At 45.0% G+C, this 20,497-nt stretch overlaps 2 pseudogenes; both read left to right on the forward strand.

Annotated features, from left to right (window-relative positions):
• The first annotated feature begins 11,511 nt into the window (after nucleotides 1-11,511).
• LOC116470554 (large ribosomal subunit protein uL16-like) lies at nucleotides 11,512-12,362 on the forward strand (annotated as a pseudogene).
• On the forward strand, nucleotides 11,884-12,000 carry LOC116472072 (small nucleolar RNA SNORA70; annotated as a pseudogene).
• Nucleotides 12,363-20,497: the final 8,135 nt, after the last annotated feature.

The following is a 20,497-nucleotide window of genomic DNA, read 5'->3' on the forward strand; positions in this document are numbered from 1 at the left end:
TACAATGTTAATACTTCTGTCTTAGTAATTGATGCAAATAGAAATCAGTAGCGATATAGAAGATATGAACCACAGTTGGTCTAAATAACGTTTGTAGAACATGACACCCCAAACCAGCAGAATAATGCCTTTTTTCAAATGGACATAAATATTCACAAGGATAGACAACTGCACTGGCCATAAAACAAGTCTCAATACATTTAATAGGATTTAAATTATACTTAATATACTCTGTGCCCTAATTAAATTAGAAATTAATAATCTCCATGGGGTCTGTTATCATGAAGGAAAACCAAAGGAATCGATTGCTAGCAGATATGCTCTAAAAAAAAAAAAAAAAAATGCTAAAGGATGTTCTCCAGGCTGAAGATAGACGATATCAGAGGAAAACCTGGAACTTAGGAAATGAAGAAAAAGCAACAGAAGTATAGTAAACATCTGTGTCAATAAATACTATTTCCCTCCTCTTCAGTTACTTAAATTGTGTATGACTATTGAAAGCAAAAATCATTAAATTATATAGTGAAGATTTCAATGTATGTAAATGTAAAGGAATATGATTGGAAGAGTCTATACTTTAGTTGAAGTGGTAAAATACTACCTGTAAGTAGAATGTGGAACTTTAGGTATGCATACTGTAACCCCTAGAGCACCTACAAAATTTTTAAAAACAAACAAAGACATAGCCAGGAAGCCAACAGGTAAATAGAGATGGAATGCTAATTATTCAAACAAACATTAAATAATATTAAATGTTCAAATAATCCAAAGTAAGGTATGAAATAGAAAACAGAAGAACAAAAATTAGAGGTGAAAACAGGATACAAGATACATCTTTAAGTATATTCTATATTTATTCAGATAGGTTAAAAGTAAAAAGATGGAGAAAAATGTACCATACTGGAGTGGCTATGTTATTATCAAAGCAGATTTCAGAGACAAAGAGGGACATTTCATAATAATAAAGGGTTCAATTTGCCAAGAAGACATAATCTTAAACGCATATTCACCTAACAACAATATTTCAAAATACATGAAGCAAAAACTAGAAGAACTGAAAGGAGAAACAGACAAATCCATAATCATAGTTGGAGATGTAACACTTGGTAATCAATAGAAAAACTAGACATAAAATCAGCAAGGTTATAGAAGACACGAACAACACTATCAAGCAACTTTACCCAAATAATTTTTTTGTTTTTGAGATGGAGTTTTGCTCTTGTTGCCCAAGCTGGAGTGCAATGGCGTGATCTCAGCTCACTGCAACCTCTGCCTCCCAGGTTCAAGCGATTCTCCTGCCTCAGCCTCCCGAGTAGCTGGGATTACAGGCACCTGCCATCACGCCTGGCTAATCTTTTGTATTTTTAGTAGAGAGGGGGTTTCACCATGTTAGCCAGGCTGGTCTTGAATCCTGACCTCGGGTGATCTGCCCCCCTCGGCCTCCCAAAGTGCCGGGATTACAGGCCTGAGCCACTGCACCTGGCCTCAAATGAGTTTTATACAGAACACTTCACCCAACAAATGCACATTCTTTTCAAGTACACAAGATAGACCACATTCTGTGCTGTAAATAAACCTTAGCAAACGTAAAATAATTGAAAGCAAAGAAAGTATATTCTCTAAACATAATTGAATTAATTTAGAAATCAACATGAAGATATTAGGAAAATGCTAACACTTTAAATTTATTTTTTGTGTATTTTAAACATTGCACAATAAAAATATAAAATAAAACTTGAAATGTTTAAACTAGCCCAGAATGAAAGATTGGTGAGAACAAAAATAATGATAGTCCCTCATTACTAGACTGTTATCAGAGACTCTGATAAGACTAAAAGTGGTGAGGGGTCATGTGGGAGGGAAGTGAAGTCCCCTCACAAGTTTCCAGAAGGAAAAATCTACAATGATCAAGAACATGATAGGATCGTCCAAGGTAAATGAAATCTGCAATGTAAATCATTAAATTGTGAAATGTAAGTCATGGTTCTATACCTTCTGTGACGTTTGATCAAGGTAGAAGAAAAATTCTGAGAACCTTGCTGTTTCTCCAGCAGCCTGCAGTTGTCACTCCTCCCTTCTCTCTCAACTTTTTCCGACTTTAGAATTTCTGGCAGAGAATGGACCAAAAGTCACAAGGTTTAATGAGCAGTGTCGTTTCAGGCCACGAATCTGTGAGCGCCTGTTTCTGCTCACAGCTCTGCCCACTTCTCTCTCTCTACCATAAAGCTTTTTGGTCAAACTCCACCTAAGCTTAGCAGCTGCCACTATTTCCAGGATCTGGCAACAAGAATAAACTGGTTGAATCCCAGCTGTAGGAATTTGGGCAAGCCACCTGACGGCTTAGCCTCATTTTCCTTAGCTGTGAAATAAAGGCAGTTAACCCACCTCACAGGAGTTGTGAAGATGAAATGGAATAATTAAATTATTAAATAGGATAATTTAAATGTAAAGGTGTAAAAGTGCTTTGTTGAGAGGAAAGGCACCTTCCAAGGATTTATTGCTAGAAGAACCCAGTCTCAGGACCTCGCTGTGGTGTTCACCTGGGGTAGTGGCCAAAGGTGTGGCTTCAATCAGTGAACCATCCATCATACTTACTAGAGAGAGGGCAGAGGTGGCCCTTGACCCCCAAAATCCCTGCCTCCCCTTTCATGATGTGGCACTGGTGCTGGAAAGAGGCTGACCAGCCAGAGACAGCATTTCCCAGCCTCCTTTGCATCTAAGTGTGGCCAGAAGAATAGTTCTTTCCATTGGCCTGTGAGCCACAGTTGTTTTTTAAGAAGCAGGAGTGCCTTCTCCTTGCTCTTTTCTCTTCTTCTGGGTGGCTAGATGTGTATGAAAATAACCAGACCCAGATCATGGTGGAGGAGCCACAAGCCTGAAGGAATCTGAGTCCCAGAATTGCAGCACCTGGAGGAGGAGAGGCACCCAGTCACAAGAAACACCTACTTGGGACCATTATAGAAGCACAAAATAAAACATCTATGATGTTAGAGCAGTTACATATTTTGGTGTCTATGTAATAAAGCAGTTGGTATGACCTTAACAAAGAGGCTGTATAGTAAGTTCTGGGTGTAATCTCTTTCTCTGCCAAGATTTTGTGGCCTTGGACTCTTTTATATCTGTTACCTCATCTATAAGTACAGATGATAATGGTTCTTGTCTTATTGGGGTGTTATGAAAGTTAATTGATGTAATGCACAGAAGATGCCAATAACCATATATGTTCAATAAATGTTGGCCATTATTATTAAAAGCATAGAATTATCAGACTTTAAAAAAATTCATTCGTTGACTCCAGGAAAGATTTCTACCTCTGCAACTTATCTCCAGGTGACTGTAGCCATTACATGCACACCCAAATATTTTACGAAGAAATTATTCAGGGACTTCGTGTTTTTCCTAGGCAGTTGCGTCTTTATTTGAATATTGTTAACTGGAAACCTCCAAGCCTAAAGTTTTAGGCTCAGTTTGTACCTGAAGAGTCACACATGTGGACTTAATGATAGTGTGTGACTTGACCTACAACGACTCGGAAGCCCAACTAACCTGTCCTCTTTACCTTAAAATCCAGAAGTCAGATGCTGTTGCCTTACAGCTGCAGGTCTAATTCTGACCAGCAGAGGGCAGTGCTGCACACAAACTGCTGCAACTTTTGAAGGTACCCAGTGCCTTTTCATTGTCAAGTTTCGGTGTGGGGGTGGGTTTTCTCCCCAGTTTTATTCCTTGCCTTCAGAAGAATGGCCATGATATTTCAGAAAAGCATCATTATCCTCAGCTCAGCTTTGATAGTTCTGAGTCTGTTGTGTGCTCACTGGCAAATCACATTTTGTGACCCTGCATGTTGATGCTGGTGGCCCACAGGCTAAAGTGAACATCAGGGGAAATATTGAAGGGGAAATAAAGTTATAAAAAGGGCAGCCTGGGAAGGGTGGGGATTGGCCTAGTGATGCTTGGGAGAGGCGTATCTGCTGAATGTGAGAATAGGAGCCCCCGCTCCTTCCCGTATCTGCTGGCACAGCCACCTCCTCCTTGTCCTCCTTTCCTGAGTCACTTACACCCACCTAGCTTCTGCAAATGATTCCACCCCATCTTCTCCCACAACATGGCAAATTCCGGGACTCAGTCCTATGAACCTCAGTAATTCTAAGTTGTGTGATACATTTCAGAATCTCTCCTATATGAAATTTTCTGGAAACACACATGCCCATGGCTCACTCTAGACCTCCTGAATCAGATGCTAGGGTGGGTGAGAGTTTTAAGGAGCTCCTAGGATGATCAAGGTTGGTTCAAGCACCCCACACCCACCCTGAGAACCACTGGTATAGTTAATGAAGACCTGGGAGAGGCAAATGGCAGAAGAATGGAAAGGAGGGGACAGCTGGGGTGGAGTTGACGTGATTCAGTGATCCATTGCTTCTGTTACTATCCCCATTTTCCCCAAAGGGAAACTTGCAGCCCACATATAGTGACAGGTGATCTCACTGCTTTCTTTTTCTTTTTTCTCTTTTTTTTTTGAGACGGAGTCTCACTCTTCACCCAGGCTGGAGAGCAGTGGCACAATCTTGGCTCACGGCAGCCTCTGTCTCCTGGGTTCAAGTGATTCTCCTGCTTCAGCCTCCTAAGTAGTAGGGATTACAGGCCCCCGCCACCATGCCCAACTAAATTTTGTATTTTTAGTAGAGACGGGGGTTTCGCCAAGTTGGCCAGGCTGGTCTTCAACTCCTGACCTCAGGTGATCCACCCACCTCGGCCTCCCAAAGTGCTGGGATTACAGGGATGAGCCACCATGCCTGGCCCTCACTCCTTTCTTAATGGAGAGAAGGAAAGCTCTTCAACTGTTCTCCTGCCTCCCTCACTCTTGCCCTGGGTTCTTATCCATATTCTCCATCTTTCCTCCTCTCTGACTGCTTGGCCTCTCTCCGCCTCCACCCATGCCTGAGCCCACCTTCTCTGCCTCCTCCCATTACCTGTTCCCTACCTGCACCTTTGGCGTCGCCCTCTCCAGGGGTGCATTTCCTCCTGCCCTCAGCCCCATCACCTGTCTTCAAAGCTTGCCTCCCTCTCACTGTCTTACGGGCTCTCCCCTCTCCTGTGCTCCTCTCACTCTTTCCCCTCTTCCCTGTCCCCGCCTTCTTTGTGCTGGACTTGGTCACTCCTTTACACGACTATCAACACATCCTCTGAACTGGCCCCTCGGTCTCCCCCAGGCTCCCCTCCAGACTGAGTCCAGAGAGGTTCTTCTAGCACGCTAATCGGACATTGCCTTGCACTAACCTAAAAACCCTTCACTGCCCCTGCCCCACACCCCTCAGCACATCACACAGGCCTCCCCGCCTACTCTTCCCATCCTCTGGACTTTTCGCTCTAGCAGTACACATCTGTGAACCTCTTAAGGAATGTTTGCTTTTGCCTGGCACTCCTTTCCACATCTTGCTTCCTAAAATGAGCTCCCATTCATTCTACAAAACCCAGCTCAGGTACCGCCTCCCCTGAAAAGCCTTTCCTTTTACCCTCGGACTGATTTCATTATTCTGTCTTCTGTGATAGCTCTGGCTTAATATCAGCTTCTCATTGTTGTAACTTCCCGCTCTGAAACCTTGGAATCATGACGTATTTCTTCTCCCCATAATTTATTCATTTACAATTATCTCTTCCTTTCTAAGTGTTGGGCTTCTTGAGAATGTAGACTGGGAATTATTAATCTTGGGGTTCCAATTCTAGCACGCGTCTCACTCAGTAATTGTGGGACAGAATTGGGGGAAAGCTAGTCTGTCTGCTTCCTTTCATGGATGGACTTCTTTGAAATAGCAGATGCCTGCCTGCCTTTGTAGTGTTTCTACTCCCACCCATCCCTTCACCCACTAAAATCTGTTTTCCTCACATATTTACAATCTTTGAAAGAAACAAATGACTCAGCCACCATGTCTGAAGTCTGTGCCCATTCAATTCTCTTCTTCATCCTCTCCGCATCATTTGTCACTATTAACTACAACCCTCCCTGAAGTTCTTCCCTTGGTTTCTGTAGTGGATAGTCACTGTCTTGGTTGTGTCAATTTTACCTTCTTCTGGGAGCAGCACCCCAGTGTTCCTCTAGGGAACCAACCCTCTCCCACCCTCAGCATCCCATTTTCAGTGTCCAGGTTGAGGTGCTGCTCTCTCCGAGACCAGCAAGTCAGAGTTGAATGTGGCTTCACATCCAAGCATAGCCACCTCTTGGCCCCAGAGATTGGATCAGAGGTGAGCATGTAATGGCAACCATTGGAACTGTTTGTTCCTCCTGCTGCAGAAGATAGAATGGAGTTCCTGACTGCTAGTTTGTCACCATAAAGAGAAGAGTCCTGAGCCAACAGAGGAAAGTAGAATACAGCATAGGAGTAAAAATAAGTCTCAATGTCTTTGAGCCACCGAATGCACCTGAATGTGGACTACCCTGGACTTACCAGTTATATGAGGCAATATATCTCTTTTTTTATTAAACCAATTTGAATTTTTTCTTATCACTTGCAAAAAAATCTTGACAAATTATGGTTATGATGATCTGCAGTATCTCAGATCTCCACCTACATTCTCTTTCTCCTTCACTGGTTTTTTATTCTCCTCCTATCTCATGCATGGGATCCTGATGCTAATAATAGAAATTTCCATTGCAGAATACTTTATCACTCGCAACTTACCTGTCCACAGCCCTCACCAGCATTCACATTCTTCCGTATTGAACACACCAACTCTGAAGCTTCAATTCTTATTTCTGTATAACAAACCAAATCGTCACCTCCAATTCCAACTTCTCCACAAATCCCTGCCCTCATTTTTCTAACCACCTGCCACTTATCATCAGAATCCCACCAATACTACCAACTTACCTAAAGTCTAATTTTTCCGTCACAATTTCTCTTTTTCCAAATCCATTACTCTTTCTGATTAGTCTAATTTTGATCAAGGTATTAACACTTTCCAGTTTCCTCTTGTTTAAAACCCTAGGGTTATCTTTAATCACTCTTTCTCTATACCTCCCAGTTCAGCCCCAAAACACACACAGTTGCGAAGTCCTTTTGAGTTGATTTCTGGAATGTCTTTTCTGTTCCCCCATCCTATCCTCACCACCATTATGTCCTGATTAGGGGCTTTAACTTCCTTTATCTAGATTCTAGTCTGTTACCATGGCCTCACTCCTCCCTGCCCAGCAGCCCGGGGTATTCCTATAGGGCAGTTCTGAGTCCATCAAGCCTCTGCTCCAAACATCTTGAATGGCAGGCTCCTCACTGACATGCAGGCCCTCAGGATTCTTGCTGTCTGCTTATTCCCTACCTGTTCCCTCTCTTCAGGGGCTTCTCTCTCAAGGGTGGCTGCCTTTCCCTCTCTCATGTTTTATATGTGGAGCTCTGACACCTAGAAATTGCCCCCAGCCCCACTCCCCATCTCTATTGAAATTCCAGCCACTTTCACCCCAGGCTAAAGGTCGTCTCCTTTCCTCTAGTGACCAGATAGGGAAGTACAGCATAGATGGCAGCACAGTTTGCGAGCACCAGAGCTGGTCATCCACAGATGCTCACACTGGTGCCAACCCAAGGTGAACACTCTAAGTGTGTGCTGAACCAAAGTGAGCACCCTACGTGAGTGCTATAGCCTTGGCTCAGTTCTGTCACCCTCCTACCTGTGACTCACACCTGGGTCAACGTGCTTCTGACTCCCATTGAGTCAGAGAGCTGACACATGCGTGGCAGTAGGGGGCTCTACACCATCTCTCGGGCTGGAACCAAAGCAAACCAAAATGGAAAAACCAGAAAGCTTAGTCAACACGCATATGATATCCTGCATTGAGGTTCAAATTGTGAATTCATTGGTATGGAAGGGGGGAGGCTAGGTGTTCTGGGGAGGACTTAGGGTTTTGGGAGTTTGGGTGGACTCCGGGCTCTATATGAACCAGCAGAGGGCCAGGGCTGCCAAGAGAGTGAATGTCATCAGATGCTTTGTGAATAAAAGGTGGTATGCGAAGCAAGGGAAATGGCAGCCCCCCTGTTGCCCATCCGCGCTGTCAGGGATTAAGGTCTGATCCAGGCAGCTCATGTTGAGAAGGAATGGACCAACTGCAGCCAGCCTCAGGCGGGATCACGGCCATGACCCAGTGGGTCAGGAAACCAGAACAACTGAGGCACAGGTAGAATACTGGGCTGAAAAGAAGACTTGGCAGGGACATGACAGCTGTCTTCAAACATTTGGAGGGTGTCTTCTGCTTTCTAAAAGGAGTCAACCTTTGCTATGTAGCTAAGGAAGGTGGAGTTAGGGTCACTAGATAAAAACTATAGAGAGGCATTTTAGCTTAGGAACAGGAAGAAATTTTTGAATGCAAATATGTTCATTATATATATGCAGTGGGATTTGGGGGGGAATTTTTACCTTTTTGCTTTATTTTTCCTATGAGTTTTTCTTCTGATTTATAGATGTATGTGTTTTGTACTGAAGGGGACTTGGGTTGTTTTTGACTGGCCAGAACCCATTGCCCCCTTCTGGTCTCAGTCCCCAGGTTTTGTTTTCGGGAGCAGCTCCATCCCTACTCTCAGTGATTTGAGTGGAGCTGTGCCTGCTGCCTGGCTCCAGGGGCGTTTCTGTAGCAGGCCTGGTCCATTCGTGTCCTCCATCCCTGGCCACAGTGATTAGTCTAGGCACCAGCCCTGACTCCAGCTGGCCTGAGAGTTGCCCAAGGCTAGCAGGAAAGAGCTGCCCTCTTCTGCCTGGGTTGCTGAGCAGACAGGAGCTTTGGGCAGGTGGTGGCTGTCTTGCCTTCACAAGGGGAAAGCCTGCCTAACAAGGAAGCAACACCTGAGGGAAGCAAAGCTGAGAGATTCAGAGTAGATGTCATTTGAGCCCCTATGTTCAGCTCGACTGAAGCCAGGACTATTTTCTGGACATTTCAGTGCTATGAGGCACTCAATTACCTTTTTTGCTTCAACCAGGTTGTAATTTCCTGTCTCTTATGACCAAAGAAGTCCTGATGGATATCGACAGATACAGACTTTGTCTATCATTTGTCTTTGGGATGCTGACCTGTCTGGCAATTGAATGACTACAGATACTTAAGAAAGGTCATAAAACCACTGACAGTTTAGAATCCCATAAGGAACCCTGGATAAGTTGGCCTTAGATGGCCTTTCAGATTCTGAGAATCTGTTCTGGACTCATCTGTGAATGCTGCTTCTCCTCTTTCTAAAACATCTTGTCCGCTTTGCAAAGCTCCCTTCCCTTTGGGAGCATCTCACATTCTACCCTGGGCCAGAGCCCCTGATGCCACCTCCTGTCTCTCCCATTAGATCATGACCATTTTGAGTAAATGTGATGGTAAGTTTTGCTTCTCAGCTCAATTAGTATTATGAAAAGGAAGGGAGGGAGGAAAGAAGAGAAAGGAAAAAAGCAGAAGGAAAAGGAAGGCAAGAAATTTACTTTTTATGGTATTTTAAGCGCTTAATTGTGATGCTTCATCCAGTCTCAATCAAATTCTTGATTCATAATTCCTCCTTGTTGTGTTTGCTTCCTTTAAAATTCAAAATGCTCATCATTTTTTAAAAATAAAGTCTATGGACGATAGTGTTATTTAGCAAAGATGGCTTGTATTGGAAGGTTTCATTCTAAACTCCAGTTCCACCCTCTCTTGACTTGTTCTTCTTACTTACCTCTCTATTTTCTGGTGATTCTGTTAATTTCCTTCATAAACCTTCTTTATCAATGAAGTGCTCAGACCCACAGGTACTTGAATCATAATGGTATATCTAGATAATTGCAGAGGATCCTTCCAGAAGTTTTTAGACAAGGGACACTATTGTCTTGTCTTACTTCCCTAAGGAAAATCAGATAATGAGATAATCCTCCCCAGCAAGTCACAGAAGGAAATAATCTGCCTGTGATGAGGCTTCTCTGTTTTCTTTACCTGAGACTCGTCAAAAACAAAAATTAAATATATATGTGTATATACATATATATATATATATACACCCTAAACACCTTCTACCTTTCATTGCCTGGAAGGTTTTTCTGTCTAGACATTTCTTCAGCAGTTACAATGGTGCTGAGTGTAATTGTGGCAGGGCCAGCTGGCCCAGACATCCTTAAAGGGGCCTCTGCATTGCAATGTATTTAAAATAGTCGTCACTGCCTCAAGTGGATGAGATTTCTGAGAGAATAATGCTGTTTGCTTATGCATCCAAGCATTTGTATTTAAATGCTTATTGAGAACCCAAGGTGTACAGCACTCCACTAAACCCTGTGGGAGAAGATGCCAAACACGGGGACCCATCCTTGCTCTCCAGGAGTTTATCATCTAATTACAGAGACAGGACACAGTGCACACACAAACTGTCTTTTCGGTTGAGGACCTGAAATCTGACCGTCTCAACCCTGCCCAATTAATGTCAGCAAAAGAGATTTAGAAACAATATTGGATGTCTGAGCCTCACCCTGGACAATTACATGAGAAATATCTGGATAGGTCCCACGCGTTAGTTTTTTAATTGCTCTGCCCCATGCAATTCTAAGCTGCAATCCGAGGTGAGAACTGTTGGCCTAAATCCCACCTTTCCTTAAAGATAGGGATCAGTTTGCTATCCCTGATTTCCCCAGTCAGAAGGAATATTACTGATTGATTTTCAAAGATCCCAGTGCTTCCATCAAAGAAACCCACGGGAAACCTCAGACCAAGCCCTCGTCCCCAGACATCTCAAGGGGGAGGAGAACACAGCGGGGAAAGTCAGTACCCTGCAGCCCCAGCCCACACCTGGAAGGTTTCTTTACTTGGTGTTGATTAAAGGCAAGGTCCCATCAGCCAGGCTCTGGTGATGCTAGAGAATTTAAAAGGCCACAGTCAACCCAAATACAGTTCAACTCTGAGACCAGCCATATTTCTTGGCAGCCCCTTGGCTTACTGCAAAGTACCTATGTTCGTAAACTTGGGGTCCAGTGGTTATCTGACCCCAAATGAGACAGATGTTTCACTTCATAAGACTGGAATCTTCTGGAAGCAACAGAGGTTGGCCTAGATTTTCTCCTCTTAGGCCTCCAAATTTGGACCATATTCCTGTCCAATGCAGGTGCAGCATCCTGGCTAATGAGGCAAATTGGACCCTGGCGTCCCAGAACAGACATTCTTAGGCACTGACGATGGCTGCCTGGCTGGGAGATGCAGCTTAGTCTTGATTAAAGTTGTCTTTTATTTCCCTTTGTCTGAGTGAGCCCATCCAGTCAGCACTAATCCATTTGTCCAAAGGATTCTAACCTAATCGCCAGCACTTGCGGCCAAAGCCTCTGATGCTCTGACCCATCTCTGTAATTGTCCTGACTAATATATCTGCCTGTGCTCACTGATGGCTCAGGCCAGGCTCCAAGCTGTACCTCAGAATGTGATTAATCAAGAACATGAGAGGAGGGGAGATGCAGACTGGAAGCTTTTTATATGCTAGGGGGAAAGAAGCCAGACTTTGAGCAAAGGAGACGTCAGCTTCCAAATAAGGTTCCTAAGGGTGCATGCCGATGCATTGCTCAGTAGGCACCGGGTTTTCCAAGGCTCCAGAAGCTTACTCAGGACTTATTGCTGCAGAGGTAACAGAAGCTTTCTCACCAATGGAAAAGTCCGGTCCTCAGGCCCGCATGGATCCCCAGTTTCAGAGCAGTACAGACCTTCCAGAAAGGACTTTGGCACCAGAAGTTCTTCTCCCTGGGTCTCAAGCTGTGTTTTCTGGGAAGCAGTGACACCTGGTACTCTAATCCCTCAACTGCCTCCCAGGCCCTGGGTCTGGGTGAGATCAGACCACATGACCCCCTTCTGCTCTCAGCCCTTCTGCCCCGTGTCTCCAAGGGTTATCATTTTAAATGCCGCCTCAAGAACTCCTCTCGTCTCTGCTGCTAATTAAGCCCACCCTTCTTTCTACGTGCAGCTTCTGCACACAGCAGCCCCTCAGAGGTGTAGCAGCCTGCTACTGGTATGAGTTACCCCGAGGGACCCTGGAGACAGATCTTTCCAATACATGTTCCTATCTCTGACCCCATGCTGTCCCCACCTTCGGCTCCAGGCAGGCATGGGGGGGCGGTCTTTGGAGAGCCCCAGGGCACAGTGGCCAGGGTTCACCTCAGCCACATTGCCATGTCCATCGGCACCACACTGCAGAACAAGGAGCATGTGATCGAGGCCCACGTGGGGGTCAACTTCAAGTCCCCTGACTGCCAGGCAATCCACATCTCCAAGAAGTGGGGCTTTACCAGGTTTAATGCAGATGAATTTGAAGACGTGGCTGAGAAACACCTCATCCCGATGGCTGTGGGGTTAAATCCGTCCCCAGTTGCAGCCCCTGGACAAGTGGTGGGCCCTGCTATCGTAAGTGCTCCCATTGCACCGCCCCCTCCTTACTCATGCCCACTGAGAAATCCCACTCCTCGTAAAAAAAAAAAAAGAGAGAGACAGAGAGCTCTTCTAGTCGATTTTGCCTTCTGGTGCCATTTTGGGTTTTCTGTTTTGTTTCGGAGACAGGGCCTCACTCTGTCGCCCAGGCTGGAGTGTAGTGGCGCCATCTCAGTTCATTGCAACCTCCATCTCCCGGGTTCAAGCAATTCTTCTGCCTCAGCCTTCCAAGTAGCTGGATTACAGGTCTGCGCCACCATGCTCAGCTAATTTTTGTAATTTTTGTAGAGACGGGGTTTCACCATGTTGCCTAAGCTGGTCTCAAACTCCTGGCCTCAAGTGATCCACCGCCCTCCGCCTCTCGAAGTGCCGGATTATAGGCGTGAGAGCCACAGTACCCGACCGTGGCGCCATTTTGAACGAGCTTGGGAGGGGTTTGAAAACGCCTTTCTTGAACATGTCCTTGCAGAGGGTGTTGCCGCTGACATCGCAGCAACAGGAGGTGGGAGCTGCTTTTCTGAGAGAGGCAGGGAATTCTGCTCATAAAGTCACCAGCAACACTAGCTGCATTTTAATCACTCATTCCACCACGTTCACTTAGTTTCTATAGTACTACAGGTTAGTTTTCACTTCCGTAGGTGCTGAACTGTTTGCCCTAAGGGATGCAAACCTGAGTAAGAAGTATCCCACTGCAGGGAGCTTCTGCTCTAAGGAGTGAGGGGAGGGCAATGATGCTGAGGATTCCTGGGCTTGGGTATCAACCGGCAAGTGAGGTGATATTGACATCAAGACCTCATCTCAGATGAAATCTCATTGCTTCTTTTAGATCAGTCACGAAAGGAGCAATTCCTCAACCCAATGCAGTCTCAGAATGAGGAAAGTGATTTTTTTTTAATCATTCTTATCCCAGGTTGTCTCAGAGGGCAACTCCTCATTCATCCTCTTCCTACCAACTTCCTCTGGTCTTGTGTCCAGTCACCTTTGTGGTGACTGATGTGGGTTTCCTTGTGTGTCCTATTCACAGCCACAGCATTTTCCTTCTTTAAGAGAAAGAGTCATGCCTGTAATCCCAGCATCTTGGGTGGCCAAGGCGGGCGTATCGCGAGGTCAGGAGATCGAGACCATCCTGGCTAACACAGTGAAACCCCATCTCTACTAAAAATACAAAAAAAAAAAAAAAAAATTAGCTACTCGTGAGGCTGAGGCAGGAGAATGGCGTGAACCTGGGAGGCGGAGCTTGCAGTGAGCTGAGATCGCGCCCCTGCACTCCAGCCTGGGCGACAGAGTGAGACTCCCGTCTCAAAAAAAAAAAAAGAAAAGAAAAGAAAAAGAAAGAAAGAAAGAAAAGAAAGAAAACGAAGAAGAGAAGCTTAGGAGTTCTACCTAAAGAGTGTGCTCCCTCAGGTGAGTATCCCTGCCATACCGCTGCTGTGTAAGGCAGAGCAAGGCAAAACCCAAATAAATTGGCAGATTTAGCACCTTTTCCCAGCCCTCGAAATGTTTTATTTAGAAGAAAGATCAATTAAACACAAAAAGGCAGAAGATGTTCTTACACTAAACTTTCCAGGGAAGTCCCTCAATTCTCTCCTTTATCTTCACCCATGGAAAGTCAGTCAAAGAGAGACCATCTTCAACCACTGCGTGCCCAGCATTCTGTCCTCTTGAGTTCCTGCATCTTTTGTCCTCAATCTGTTTTCCAGGGGAAGGTTTTGTTTGGCCACCCTCAATCTCACGTCTGAATTTTCCCATTTCAGTGCTTCTTCCTTTCCTCAGTCAGCCTTTTTGGACAAATCTCTTAAAGCAAGGTACTTAACCTTGACTGCATACTAGACGCACCCCAGGAGTGTTAAGTACTGATGCCTGGGTCCCACTCCCAGGATTCTGACTCCATTGTTTGGGGTGGGCTTGGGAGTTGCATGTTTAAAGCTTCCCGGGTGATTCTGATGGGCAGGGACGCTGAGCACCCATTAGAGGGCTGTGACTGGTTTCCTCCTGCAGGCTTTCCCTTACTCTTCATGTTCTATGCTCTCATAGTCATTATTGCACCTTATTGTAAAGAAAGAACTGAAGCCAGGGCAATAGGCTCATTCTAGAAGTTAAAATATTATAGCATCACAAGAATTGATCTCCCTGGTTTCAGGCCAGTACTACGGGACCTCTGGCTCCTGGCTCACATTTTATCCTCAGTGTCACCAGGTCACAGAAGTACTGCCCATATTTCTGCGTAGAGTTGCAAAAACATGACCACACCTTTGTATCCTAAAAAAGCCACACTATGGGGCTATTAATCCCTGTGAGCCTTGGGCCTGTATGGCACTAGAGCATGTCTTTTTCTGTTCCTTTGTCTCTACTTACCTCTGCCTCTGTTTTTCTACCTCTAAAAAAACAAAAACACCTTGACTGTATTATAAAATAGAATGAAAATACTTGAATTTTTTACATTTATTTACACAACTTTTTTTTCTGAGACAGAATCTTGCTCTGTTGCCCAGGCTGGAGTGCAGTGGCACCATCTCAGCTCACTGCAACCTTCCTGGGTTCAAGTAATTCTCCCTGCCTCAGCCTACCGAGTAGCTGGGATTACAGGTGACTGCCATTACACCCAGCTAATTTTTTTGTATTTTTAATAGAGATAGGATTTGGCCATGTTGGCCAGGCTGGTCTCGAACTCCTGATCTCAGGTGATCCACCTGCCTCAGCCTCCCAAAATGCAGGGATTAGAGGTATGAGCCACCGCACCAGCCTCATCTATTTATACAACTTTTGATCTTCATTCTTTTAAAGATACATTTCTTTCTGAAAGAAAAATAAATGAATTGCTACTTAACCTGCCTCCAGTTTGTAAAGGCAGGATGAGGTGGAGAGAGCACTGTACTAGGAGTTTCCAAAAGACCCGAGTCTGTCTCAATCACTCACTGTCATGTACCCTGAGATGCAAGTCACTGATGCCCTCCTTCCTTTCTCTCAATTATAGATTGGAGAATAATGTCTTCATGGCTCATATTCACAGCCCATATCTACAGGTTAATATGAGAATCAACTAAGACAGTATTCGTGAATATTTTTTGAGAAAAAAAATGTAAGCCAGGATTACTTTTAATTGGTCACATTGTGAATCTGAATCTTTCTACAAAGAAATTGTCCATGCTCATTCTTTAAGCTATCATTTTGATTTCTTTGGAAACCTCGCTTGCAGTCATGTGATCAGAGCTGTTGCTGGTCTACAGACGGCTTTTCTTTTTCTAGGAAGGATGTTCTGTGGTCTGTCTGCTGCTTTCTGGAAGTTTCATTTCAGAAGGAAGCCCTGGTGAGGTTCCATCTCGACATCTGCAAGTCATATCCACAGGGAAAATGTGACTCACTTGAGTGACTGTCTTAAGTTTTCATGGATATTATTCAGGGAGTAGGTGTTGTCTTTGGGCCAAATCATGAAATGGCCCAAAGACAACACCTACTCTCTGATTTCACCACTTGAAATCATCATGACATCAGCCCTGTCACAGAAACTGACTATGCACCCACAGGAAGCAGAAAGAAGGGTGGGCGATGGGGCACAAGGTTACTCCAAGAAAGGCCACTGTCCTAGCCCTTCTGAAGTTTAGTGATAATGTAGTCAAAGGATTCAGCAGAGTGCCTGGCGTATGATAGGAAGGCAATAGAGGGTAGCCAATCCGCTACAGTGCTTTTATGAATAACCCTATACAAAATACAACAGCTGAGATGACTCAACCCCTTGCAGAATGAGAAGAGACACAAACGAATCATAGTTTCAGCTGCATGGATGGTAAGTGCATGACATACTTGCTCTCCACCTCCTTTCTTGGCTGTATCTGACACCACTAAAATTGATCATTGCATAGTTTGCTGATGACCCTGCATGTGACTCCAGAATCCTTCTTGACCCAGCCTGAACAAATTGATACCAGTCAAGCTAAAATGCCAATTGTTCTAAAACTGTTGAACATTCCGGTATAAAGATTTCGGTAACCTAATCAATGCATGCATGGCCCTTGGTCAGGCACCCAAACTACATCATTATAGTTGACATTTTCCTCTTCTTAGTCTTCGTCATCAATATCATCATTATACATGTCATCACAGTGCAAATTTAAGCTATTTTTATTGAAAGGCCTTTAGTTTTTATTTAGGACTCCACCAGGGCTGTAGAGGGCTTTCATTCCATACTTTTATATTTTAGCCTCAGTGACTAAACCTATTTCCTAATGATTTCAGCATAATCTTTTCTTTTATTGTCCTCCCAATCATAAAAGAACATGTTTCAAAAAAAGAAAAAATGCTATGTGCATTGCCCCTTTTTGTATAGGGTTTTCTCTCCTTTGTAATAATAGAGTGATCCTACAAATCCAGTTCAGAATTGTAATGAATTATTGAATCCATGAGAATAGACTACTGACATTGATGTAGACTCTAGGGGAAAACATCTGGCAGGCAGAAGTTCTACAATACATTGCAAAGGATCTTAGCCAAAAAGAAAAGTTAAAGGGAAGTTCCTGCAAGGAGGGCAATAGTCCATACTGAAGGTGGAACATATGCAATAGCAAAAACAGTCCATTATCTTTCGATTTCTCCTGGGCCTCTTTGTGCAGTAGCTTGGAAAGGAGCCTTTACCCAGGTCCAAGGTGCCTCCTCTTCTTGGTTTGGTGATCTCAGTTCTGGGAAGCTGGGCTGCTCCAGAGAGTCTGCTGAAAGTGTGCAGATGAGAAGAATAGGCTCTGAAAGGGCTTTCTGGCCCTCAAGAAACAGGATACTCGGCCCTACCTCCTGCAGTGCCAAGCTCTTCTAAGGCAGCTTAATGGGCCCTAGATAGTGCAATCATCAGAGCTGGTGGGCCAGAAACATGACCACCTGCCCTCCTGAAGAAGATTCATGGGAATCTTTCCATGACAGCCTGAGGAAGACATCCCACCCTTGACTCATACCAAGGCTTCTCTAGTGAAGCAGTCAGAAACAACTATGTTGTTAAGTCCTGTGTAGAAGACAGACACAAGACAAAGTGAAACTTCAACAAATAGGACAAAAATTCTAAATTTGAATATAATAATCATAAATGAAAGATAAAAATCCTAAATTTGATTGTAAGTCATCACTTCTAGTTACCCCCGGAATTGAGTGCTAGAGAGAAATAATGGACTCAGTCAATTAGAAAAACCCAAGAGGCCTCAATCCATTAGTAAACACAGGCTGCCATTTTGAAATGAGTGAACTCACCATGGACCACTCATCCACTTTCCATCAACAGCCAAGCTGACATGGAATCGAACCATCCAGGGTGCCAACCACATGTGTGGGCAGTATGCATACACATGGTAGGCAGTTCGGTCCAACACAAACCTGAAGGAACATGACAAGACTCAAACTCAGATGCACCTTTTAGCTCCCAGTCTCAGCAACTGCTGTGGCCAACGATTCCCAGGGCAGGGGGTCTTCTAAAGCCAGAAAAATCAGAGAGGCCAGACATTATCCCCATTTCAAGAGTAGCACGTGATCAACCAAGAAGCAGGTTGTGAGCAGACTCCCACCTACTATTGAAGGTCCTTCGCCCAGTTATCTGAGAAATGGCCATGAAGGCGGGACTTAAATGCTCTACGCTTGCTCCCCAGAGCTGTCCATGTGGGGGTGTGGAACTCGGACTCTGACATCCTAGGCCAAGAGGCAATGGTGACTCCCAGCCCTGGCTTCAACAGGCTCTGTGTTATAGATGTTGGAAATCAAGGCAGAGGTGCAAGAAGAAAGGAACTGAAATGATCTTGTGACTGGGCCAAGATCCTTACTTGTGTTTATGTTTTGGATGTGGGAGGAGACAAAGAGTAGAGAAGGGAGGGACAAAGCTGATGAGACAGGGTGGAAATGCAGTTGACATTTTTTCACTCCCCAGCAAGGGGAGTTTGACTCCGTAGTTAGCTCTCCTTCCCCAAGTAAACAGTCAACACATCCCGACAGCCTGGGTCTGTACTTTCCTGAGTATAACAACCCCATTCCACACAGAACACTGTTAGCCCGCGTGAATCTCTTGAGTCCTCAGGAACACGGTGGTACTCCCAGAATGTGAATACTGTTGTAAACTCCCACTCAAATGTTAAGGAAATATTTCCAAATATTAAGGAAATGTTTGTCTCCCTGACCTGATTCCATGCTAATCCGAACAGACTTCCTAATCCTGATGCTCTTTGGTGTCGCTTCCTGCCCACTGTGCGGCGTCCATTAGACAGTGAGGTTGCTGAGGGCAGAAGCTGCACCTTGCTGCTGCTGGGTCCCCAGGGTCTCATTCAGGGCCAGGCCTACGCCATAGTTCATTAAATATTTCTAGAAAGGAAAAGGGGCATGCAATGACCAACTTGTGCACATTTGCCTGAGGCATCTCTAGTTTTAGCATTGAATGTCCTGTGTCCTGGGAAACCACCTCAGACTTGGCAACCCGAGACAATTGGTCACCTTGGCTGGAAGGAGGGAGGGAAGAGTGAAGTACATTAGTCCAAGCCTACCTGGGGCAGAACCCTGCATGCTTTGACTTGCTGGCATACGGAAGGGGCGGCTGAGTAGCAGGTGCGCTCATGGGGTCCCTAAGGAGATGCAGTGAGCCCATCCCTTCAAAGAAGCAGAGGGACCATGAGCCAGACTTTCATCCCATCATCACTGAGTCCTGAAAATAGAATTATTATATTCATCTGGGAAACATCTGTTGTGAACCTACCCTTTGTTGGGTTCTGTGCCAGATCCTGAGAGTACGGAAGAAGCAAGAATAGGTCTTCCTTTCAGGAGTGCAGAGGAAGCGGGACATGCTGGGGAAGTGTCCCGTGGGCTTCCTGTGTTATGCATGCGAGTAAAGCTCTGCACACAAGTTGATGGACAAACACATACAGGGCAGTTTGCCTGCTGGGCTGGCACACATGTGGTCTACCTTGGGAATCCTAAAGGACAAAGAGTTACAACCTCCACAACAGGCCTTTGCCATGTATCCCCAGGTCTGTAGAACCCATGGTGGCAGAGAGCTGTTTGTTTGTTTGTTTTTCAGCAACTCTTAGGCCTTCCCAGTGGGCTGTGGAAAGGATCACCAGGTCCCTGGCTTAAATTAGACCTGACATCATGGCCAGGCGGACATGAGGCTGCCAGGGACTGCTGGGGGCAGGCACCGGGATGAGGCCCAGGGAAGAGGAAGGATGCAAGGTTTCCACTGCACTCAGGGCAGATGGAGCTAATCCCCCAGATATGAGCCCTGCCTGCTCCTTCCGTGGCCCTGTGTTTTAAACAGCCCAAGGGCCAGTGGCCAGGCAGCTGTCTCCCAGCCCAGAGACATGGCACAACAAGGGCTGTGCAACTGGACATGAGGCCAGTCCTGCCCTGTTTTTGCTTTACTCCTGACTTGCCACTCTCAGCAATAGGTCCTGGCCCCACAAGAACTGTTTTGGTGACTTTCCATTAGGGCCCACAGAATAGAGACTTGGCAAATGTTGAGTGGAGTTGACCATTTAACTCGTTGGTCTCAGATCTATCCTTAGGTTCAGCTTCCACAGACCTGACACTGTGTCCATTTGGCTCTTCATAGCTGCTGACTGATTTTCTTTTTTAAACTCCCACCCTACCCTTACCCACTACAGTACATTTAGGAAATGTATTGTATTATAGCAAAGAGAAATATCATCTTCCTGAGTTATGAAACAACTCAGAACCATTGTAGAAGGCATTTTGTTTTACAGACCAGAGGGAAATAGACATGGGTTAAGTCTTCTCAGAATTAAGTTGAAATCACCAAGCCTATAAATAATGTCTCTCCCTCTCCTCTGACCTGTTTACAGAATTTGTCCTCCCATTTTTTTCTCCCTCCTTCCCTTCCTTGTTTCTGGCCATGGCCTGTGCACATAACAGTGAAGCAGCACTTGTTTTCTGCCTTCTGAGAGCTCTCAAGTAATTGGGCTTGATTATTATCACAAGGCAAGGACTAGGAGCTCAGCTTCTTAATAAGCAGACTCACAGAGAAAGCCCTCCCTTAACCACCTGCCCCCTGTAGCCCATGTTAACAAATTATTTAAACATAGTATGCTCCTTAGAGAGGGAAATAACTGGGAGGGCCTGAGGGAAGAAAGGAAAAAGTAATCA

This window comes from Hylobates moloch, unplaced genomic scaffold (assembly GCF_009828535.3).
Source record: "Hylobates moloch isolate HMO894 unplaced genomic scaffold, HMol_V3 SCAFFOLD_6, whole genome shotgun sequence".
Lineage (NCBI taxonomy): Eukaryota > Metazoa > Chordata > Mammalia > Primates > Hylobatidae > Hylobates > Hylobates moloch.